Source organism: Aedes aegypti, unplaced genomic scaffold (assembly GCF_002204515.2).
Source record: "Aedes aegypti strain LVP_AGWG unplaced genomic scaffold, AaegL5.0 Primary Assembly AGWG_AaegL5_hic_scaff_4_PBJ_arrow, whole genome shotgun sequence".
NCBI lineage: Eukaryota > Metazoa > Arthropoda > Insecta > Diptera > Culicidae > Aedes > Aedes aegypti.
In genome coordinates, this window is record NW_018736174.1 from 58,202 (window position 1) to 66,840 (window position 8,639).

At 47.7% G+C, this 8,639-nt stretch overlaps 1 long non-coding RNA gene across 1 annotated transcript; it reads left to right on the plus strand.

Annotated features, from left to right (window-relative positions):
* Positions 1-2,113: 2,113 nt before the first annotated feature.
* On the plus strand, positions 2,114-7,853 carry LOC110681165. Its single transcript, XR_002503114.1, has 2 exons — positions 2,114-2,238; positions 7,568-7,853. It is a non-coding gene; the product is annotated as an uncharacterized LOC110681165 (long non-coding RNA).
* Positions 7,854-8,639: the final 786 nt, after the last annotated feature.

Here is an 8,639-nt window from a genome sequence, read left to right on the forward strand (position 1 = left end):
TGTTCCGTTTCCCAGATTCTGACTATCAGCCGATGCAGACAAGCGGCCAACCTGTCCGGGCCCATCTTGATGAGTTCGGCTCCGATACCATCCTTGCCAGCGGCTTTGTTGTTCTTGAGCTGTTGAATGGCATCCTTAACTTCCCCCATCGTGGGAGCTGGTTGATTTCCGCTGGCCGCTGTGCTGACGTACCCATCGCCTTCGCTGTCCTGACCTTCTGTGCCTGTGTTCTCTGCGCCATTCAGGTGTTCATCGTAGTGCTGCTTCCACCTTTCGATCACCTCGCGTCCGTCCGTCAAGATGCTCCCATCCTTATCCCGGCACATCTCAGCTCGCGGCACGAAGCCTTTGCGGGATGTGTTGAGCTTCTGATAGAACTTTCGCGTTTCTTGAGAACGGTACAGCAACTCCATCTCTTGGCATTCCACCTCTTCCAGGCGGCGCTTTTTGTCCCGGAATAGGCGTGTTTGCTGTTTCCGCTTCAGTCTGTATCGTTCCACGTTTTGCCGCGTACCATGCTGCAGCATTGCAGCCCGCGCTGCATTCTTCTCCTCTAAAACCTCCTGGCACTCCTCGTCGAACCAATCGTTTCTTGAGCTCCGTTCCACATATCCGACAACGCTTTCGGCAGCGTCGTTAATGGCTGCTTTGACTGTCCTCCAGCAGTCCTCAAGAGGGGCCCTATCGAGCTCGCCCTCATCCGGTAACGCTGCCTCAAGATGCTGCGCGTACGCATTGGCGACATCCGGTTGTTTCAGCCGCTCGAGATTGTACCGGGGCGGGCGTCGGTACCGTACATTGTTGATGACGGATAGTTTTGGGCGCAGTTTCACCATCACCAGGTAGTGGTCGGAGTCAATGTTGGCGATAGGTTCTGACGTCGGTTATGTCGGAGAAGTGCCGTCCATCGATCAAAACGTGGTCGATTTGCGATTCTGTCTGCTGAGGTGATCTCCAGGTGTACCGATACGGGAGGCTGTGCTGGAAATAGGTGCTACGAATGGCCATGTTCTTGGAGGCGGCAAAATCTATCAGTCGTAGGCCGTTCTCGTTCGTCAGCCGGTGGGCGCTGAACTTTCCAATCGTCGGTCTGAACTCCTCCTCCTGGCCAACCTGAGCGTTCAAATCTCCTATGATGATCTTGACGTCGTGGCTTGGGCAGCGGTCGTACTCGCGTTCGAGTTGCGCGTAAAATGCGTCCTTGTCATCATCAGTGCTTCCGGAGTGTGGGCTATGCACGTTGATTATGCTGAAATTAAAGAATCGGCCTTTGATTCTTAACTTGCACATTCGTTCATTGATCGGCCACCACCCGATCACGCGTCTTTGCATATCACCCATCACTATGAAAGCTGTTCCCAGCTCGCGTGTGTTACCGCAGCTCTGGTAGATGGTATGATTACCTCTAAACGTTCGCACCAATGCTCCTGTCCAGCACACCTCCTGCAGCGCTACGATGTCGAAACCGCGGGTCTTCAGTACATCGGAGAGTATGCGAGTACTTCCAATGAAGTTGAGAGATTTGCAGTTCCACGTACCGAGTTTCCAATCGCTAGTCCATTTTCGTCGCTGTGGTCTTTGCCGATTGTTCCGGTCCGTATTCTCTCGTTGACGTTCCTGTGCTGATGTGTTTTTACGGTTGGCTTGCAGGGCCTGACACCAACCCCCTAGATTTCCGGAGGACCATTCCCCCTAAATGTTCGGAGGGCCATAGTGCGCAGTTTAGTTTAGAGTCCTTCTCTGGCACACAGACGATGATCAGCCGCCCCTGACATGGGGAACAGACGCTGTTGTGAGCCGCTCCTAACGTGGAGTACAGACGCTCCAGGTTTGCAAAAACAAACCCCCCCTTCCCTGTCAGCATACGACCAAAGTTCCCACCGGGGGTTGGTTACTCGATCTTCCCCAAGGTTACTCGTACCCCGGCCAGTACCACGAGGAGGTAGGGATAGGAGTTGCTGGGCAAGAGGCTAAGGACCGCACAAAGGGGTCTATTTTATTCCTGCAGGTACGCGAGGTACCAATGGTACGCCATGCCCAGCCATTTACCGCGCCTAATGTAAAAATAAAGAATTCGCAAACAGCTCAAACCATACACAAAAATAGAATAATTAAATTGTAAAAGGGTGTTGGAGCGATAGTCTGAGAGTCAGAATGTCTAACAACATTCTCCCAAAAAGGGGGGGAGGTGTGGTGCACCAGTCAAAAGATGTGCCCACCTCCTGTAAAATCAATTCGGTGGTGTTGCGTCGTGCAACGGGGGTTTGCTCTGTTGAGCTTGAACGGAACGATCTGTTGATCGTCCGCTAACCTGATGCTTGGTGCAACAGGGCACAGGACCGATAGCTCGACTGAAATGGACTACTGATGACTCAACAACTCTAGCCTTGGAAAAGGCTGTTTGGTTTCCATTGGTGGAGGAGGAAAAGATGATTTGCTTCACTTGATTACTGTATTCTCGACTTTATGTTACAATGCTTCAAAGAAAACTGATATTAAACTGAATCGAAACTGATGAAACTGATTCGAAAACTGATGATGTTCTTGCGCATGCAAGCTGCTTATATAGGCTGCAGGTAAACAAAGTCTTGCATGCGCAACGGTTTGGGGAATGATGGAAATTTCCACTGCCTGGAAGATGCTGCAGTGGGTTCGATGATGATGATGATGATGATGAAGGTTGTGCTAGTGGTGGTGCAATCTGTTTGGTTGATGCGTTCACGCTATACATAGCTGGCTAGATAGATGGCAATTAAATGAACAGAAAAGGGACGCAAATTGTCCTTTGGGTTATTTTCAGCTCCCTATTTTGATGCTGCAAACCGGGTAGCACAATGCAAGGATGTTGATGATGGAATATTCCGCTGCTGCCTGCTGCCAGCGTTTCTCGAACTGAATTTTGTGACGTCGGGACGGAACATTCTCCCCCCGGTTGAGACCTCGTATCAACAATTTCTTGCAGCGAAAGGTTGATGTTGTCCTCGATGGGAAGGATGGAATCTTGTTGATTGAATGATGAAGTGTTGAACTGCTGGCATAAACATCGCTGGCTGATTCTTGGATGAATTTCTGCTGATGACTTGATGGTGGCGGAATGCTTGGAGGGTTGACTCGCATCTGATGGCTGGTGTTGCTTGAAGACTTTGTTACTGACGTACTCGTTGAGTGGTACTTCCTGCTCACAATCCTCGGTTACTATGCTCTGGATGATCTCTCGGTTGCTTGGGTGGATGCATACGGAATACGCACTCCGGGATGGCTTCGCTGACTCGACATTGCATGGTGGATTCATCTGATGGTTTCTCCTGCCTTGAGTTGATATGGGGGTGCTTGAACCACTAGTCGGTTTGACCGGTGGCATCATCTCGATCGATCTCTGGTACGGAGCTTCTCTCAATACCGGACGTAATCTGGTGGGCATCAGGATTGTCTCCCTCACTGGACGAATTCCGGCTGTCGTCGGGATTGACATCGAGATCGGTGGAATTGTGGTTGAACGCTGGAACCACTTGGATACCGGATGGCTTCCGGTTGACTCTGGACACGACTTCTTCGCTGGATACATCTCGTTCTTCTTCGGGATTGGCTTGATCTTCGGAGAAATGCCGGCTGACATTCGATGATTCGGCTTGAGACTCGCATGAATTTTCTTGGGTACCGGAGGAATACCGGTCAGCAACAGGAACGTCTTGTGCAATGGAAATATTTCGGTTGGCGACCGAAACGGCTTGGAAACCGGAAGAGGGATACCGGTCGAATCTGGAGGCTTCTCTGGAATGGGATGGGTTCCGACAATACACGGGAATTGCTTGGGCACCAGTTGGAACTCGCTTACAGCTGGAAATCGCTGGGACATCGGCTGGTACCTGGTCACACTAGATCAGTGGTCACCAAACTGCGGCCCGCGGGCCGCATGCGGCCCTCAGGAAGGTTTTGTGCGGCCCGCGGAGTGATTTTGAATATTGGAGTTGTGCGGCCCGCATCTTGTGATTTCAGAAGTTATCTTAGATAACTAGATTTCTTCTGCAATATCTGGCAAAGTAAGCCGTTCTATAATTTTCCAGATTTTCTCTTCCTTATAGAGTGGTTATCAAGAAACGAAGGAAAACAATTTCAATTTCTTATTCCTTTGTTTGTTTGATAACCAAAAGTTTATTCAAGTCTGATATCATCGTTTCTTTAAAACACCAAAGTTTTCAACGTTCTAGTAGCGCAGTTTTCAAAGTTCTAGTAAGAAAGCGATTTTTCTAAGTATTTTTTATTTTAATTCTAAAATAACGCTAAAGTCATAGTTTTTTATTCGGCTAAGGTTTTTGTTTCTTCTGTGGAGGTTAATTGTTGTCATTATTCTAATGTTACAATTATTGTACTAAAAATGTTTATAATATTGAAGATTTATCAAATCCATCCTCATCTATAAAGAAATAATACACTCGCCTTATCTTTCATTTTCGGAAATCCTATAATTTTTGACATTTATCTTTGCACGAAGGATGAACTCTTGAGAATCCAGGGACATCAGTGTTATTTGGAAAGATGATTGAAATCGCTAGTAACTGCCAGACATAATAAGCACGCAAATTCCAGAAATCACCTGCCGACCCCTAAAACAAGATGCGTCACCTGGCTTCTTATTAGTTTTCTTCTTCTCTTGTATGATCCTTGTGTTGCCAGAAAACTGGTACACATCATTGAAAATTGAAAAGGAGAGAAAAAAGCTGAACACAGAAGGTGCTGAAGCTATTGTACAATAATCATTGATGGTAACGCTGTCAGGCGGACCAATCAGAGGCTGGTTCATTTTGGCACGAAATTTAAGTAAGTGTTGTCGAGTCTCGTTTCAAATCAACCCCAATCGTTCAAGTTAAGTAACAAATGTCGAAAAACTTGTTTGAATGAGTCGCGCCAATCGATTTTTTTTTGGTCGAAAGTAATTCTAATCGACTCGTTTTGGTCAAACTTATATGTTTACATCTAGTGGCCCGCGACGTGTTTTAAGAGCAAAAGGGTGGCCCGCACAACCAGTTAGGCTGAGGACCACTGCACTAGATGGTTGCTTCAGTACCAGAAGTAACTTGGTCACGAAGCTGGGATGCTTCGACACTGGCTGGAATCTTGCTACACGCTGGATTGGCTGCATTACCGAATTGGATTCCGTCAGGCTGGATGAAAACTTCAGTGCCGAAATGGATCCGGCCACACATGGGAATCGCTGCGGTGTTCGACGAGATCTGGTCAAACGGGATGACAGCTTTGACACTGGACGGAATCTGGTCCTGCATGGGAATCGCTTCGCGACCAGACTCAATCCAATCGCACGCTGGAACTCTTTGTTGATTGAGCGGAATCCTGTCACACAAGGAATCCGCTGGAGCACCGAGCTTACTTCTGGATACTGGAGTGGCTTGGGCACTGGAAGTACTTCTGTTGGCATCGGTGCCAACCTGGGCGGTGGATGAAAACCGGGTGGCATGAGGAACGTCTTCGGCAACGCACCACATACTGTAGCTCTCTTGAATGGTGTCGGTCTCTTATGAATTCCAACCTGGTTGATTGGAATTGGAAACGTGTTCGTCGCTTGATGAACTGCTGCAGGATCATCATCGTATGGTTGGTAGCTTTTACATGATGGAATGTTGCGCTCGCTGTCGACAAACTTGGTTGTCTCATTGCCGACTTTGAAATCCGCTGCTAGTGTCGGATTTGCTGGATTAGCTTGATTCTCACTCTGCTTGCTTGGAGGGTTGGACTTGTGTTGGTAGGCCACTGTTGTCACCTCTTCACATTTCGTTGTTACTTTTCCACTGTGGGTGGAATCGTCATGGGTTGGTAGCTTTGGTAGCTCACATTGGGTTAGCACCTCTCCTTGTTGGATTGGCACTCTTGCTCGTTGGGTTGCTTCTTCTTCTCGGTGGCACTTCTGAACTATTGGAGCAACAGAAGGCAGGACAATCGGCGTTGGTGCCGACTTGCTCTTGATGACCTCGGCGAGATCACCCTCAAAACGGACCAGGGCTGCTCCACACACAGGATTTAACTTCATGGCTGAAGTTTCAGCGATTGGTGGCTGCAAGGAGTGGATTGGGTTGATGGCAAACTGACTCACCTTCAACTCGTTCGCTTGGGCTGGGAACAGCTGCTCTGGGAACAACTCTTTCGGTGGCGACGTGTTTGGCTTCTCCATCACGTCTGGAATCGGAACGGACTGTTCCGTCGGTGGACTCGGTGATCGGCTTCGAATCAGTGGGGTGCGCCAACGTGGCGCAGCGAAGCAGTTGGATGATGGTGAATGATACATCTGATACCTGTCACTGGTGCTCAGTAATGAATGCAACAAGGTTTCCACCAGTAAGCAGGCATCGTCGTGGAGGTCATCGAAGCGCTCGTAATCCTCGTCCACATCTGAGTACCTGTCGACTGGGACTGCGGACAAGATCTCACCGTTCACTCGTTGGTATTGCTTGTAGAGGAACTGGAGCTCTCTTCCATACTTCTTCACATGTGCCAAACTCGGTTGAGCGATACTGTCTCTCACTAGCTGCTGCTGCAGCTTCTTCACTTTGGCCTCGACGAGGCTACGTTCGGCGAACAGCCTTTTCACGTTGGCCATTTCGCAACACTTCACACGCGCACGTCTAGTCTTGATTTGGACTTTCTCACTACTTACACTTGGGAATTTCGTTTCCTCTCCGCCAATGGAAACCTGGAATGTGTTCTCTATGCTCTTGTGTCGAGCTACCGGGCAGGAACAACAGCAATCCTCTTGGTAGGAAAGCTGATTGCTATCGGCGATAGCAGTTGGATGGAATTGTCTCAATCTGTTGATTGACGACACACTCTGCTGCTGTTGCAGCCTCCACGGAACTGTATCCGGCTCGATTGGACCATATGTTGCGTCGTGCAACGGGGGTTTGCTCTGTTGAGCTTGAACGGAACGATCTGTTGATCGTCCGCTAACCTGATGCTTGGTGCAACAGGGCACAGGACCGATAGCTCGACTGAAATGGACTACTGATGACTCAACAACTCTAGCCTTGGAAAAGGCTGTTTGGTTTCCATTGGTGGAGGAGGAAAAGATGATTTGCTTCACTTGATTACTGTATTCTCGACTTTATGTTACAATGCTTCAAAGAAAACTGATATTAAACTGAATCGAAACTGATGAAACTGATTCGAAAACTGATGATGTTCTTGCGCATGCAAGCTGCTTATATAGGCTGCAGGTAAACAAAGTCTTGCATGCGCAACGGTGTGGGGAATGATGGAAATTTCCACTGCCTGGAAGATGCTGCAGTGGGTTCGATGATGATGATGATGATGATGAAGGTTGTGCTAGTGGTGGTGCAATCTGTTTGGTTGATGCGTTCACGCTATACATAGCTGGCTAGATGGATGGCAATTAAATGAACAGAAAAGGGACGCAAATTGTCCTTTGGGGTATTTTCCGCTCCCTATTTGATGCTGCAAACCGGGTAGCACAATGCAAGGATGTTGATGATGGAATATTCCGCTGCTGCCTGCTGCCAGCGTTTCTCGAACTGAATTTTGTGACGTCGGGACGGAACAGGTGGTAACACAAAAAACATATATGCTGACGCGAACGATAAACCAACATTGAGGCTCCACGCATGTGCATGAAGCTCGATTAACAGTTCGATCATTCGCGATAGGCAACGATCGGACCATTATTATTTTGTCACGCTGACCTCAGCATATGCGCTCCAGAACTCTTTACCCATTACTTCTAGGCAAATTCAATTATGTAGCACCCACTAGGTGCAACACTTTTAGGCCTATATAAGGATTTTTGAATCAATGAATAGACAGTTCAATTCGGTCTTTGGACCAAGTAACAACAGGAGTTATTACTGGAATATCACCTTCCTATCGGCGATCATACGTCATCTCCCTGCTTCATCAAGACTCGTCGGTTCATCTTCGCTTCCCACCAACGAGACTACATCACTTCGGCATAGAAAGCTCTCAGTTAATAACTGTGGAAGTGCTCATAAGAATACTAAGCTGAGAAGTAGGCTCTGTCCCAGTGAGGACGTTAATGCCAAGAAAATGAGATGTATTCAGAAGCTTAGGCTATTATATTGAAGAATTGATTTTTCAGTGTATACTTAATCATTGTTAATTTGGGCTGATTTTCTTCAGCCATCTCTTAGCCAGCGATTTCACAAACCGGACACTGGATTTGCAGCAGCTTAATGATTGTAAATTTTGGTGGAATTTTACTGATTTTGGTAAAATGATTACCGCAAATCACTAAAATTTCACCAAAACTATTATTTAATTCTCCGACAGTTCTGTTGATGTGAGTATTGCCAGTAATGTTGCGTTTCACGTTAGAAATATTTTCAAAACTCTTTCAAAATTAAATTGTTGTCCTGAAAAGGACTGTTGGGTGAGGATATCGTCGATCACCATTCCATGCTCAGGTTTTTTGCATTCAATGGTAGTTTAGTATTCTGTTGTCGGTGATGGGGGCGATTTGATCTCCAAATCTGTACAGCGTACGGCCCTGCCACTTCAGAGCGAAGCCGACAGAATTCTGGAAAATTTCAGCTCACCGCGGGTTTTCCCGTAGATGAGACCGAAGGTATGCTTGACGTCGCCACGGCGAGCCAGACGGC